Raw genomic sequence first — 320 nt, forward strand, 5'->3', positions numbered from 1 at the left:
GTTAAAAATGACTGCTGTGAAAAAAGCCCTATATTATATATAGTTTTCAAGTGCTCGCGACAGTTTATTTACTGATTTCTCTGAATACATGGAAACATACTTTATCTAAACTATCACATTCAAATAATAATAAACAAATAATGCAGTGTGGTTACATTTAGACGTGCAGTGCAGCTTTAAGCAATCCCTCTAACACAAACTTAAGACACTGTCCTTTTTTAAATACTGTTCCTGTTCACAAATATGGAGCCGCTATATTTTTTTATTGTGCACTGCAGACATGTGTCCACTGCCTGTTACACATTAGATAGATAGATAGA

The sequence above is a fragment of the Morone saxatilis genome, unplaced genomic scaffold (genome assembly GCF_004916995.1).
Source record: "Morone saxatilis isolate NCDOM2014 unplaced genomic scaffold, NCSU_SB_2.0 Contig9, whole genome shotgun sequence".
Classification (NCBI taxonomy): Eukaryota; Metazoa; Chordata; class Actinopteri; family Moronidae; genus Morone; species Morone saxatilis.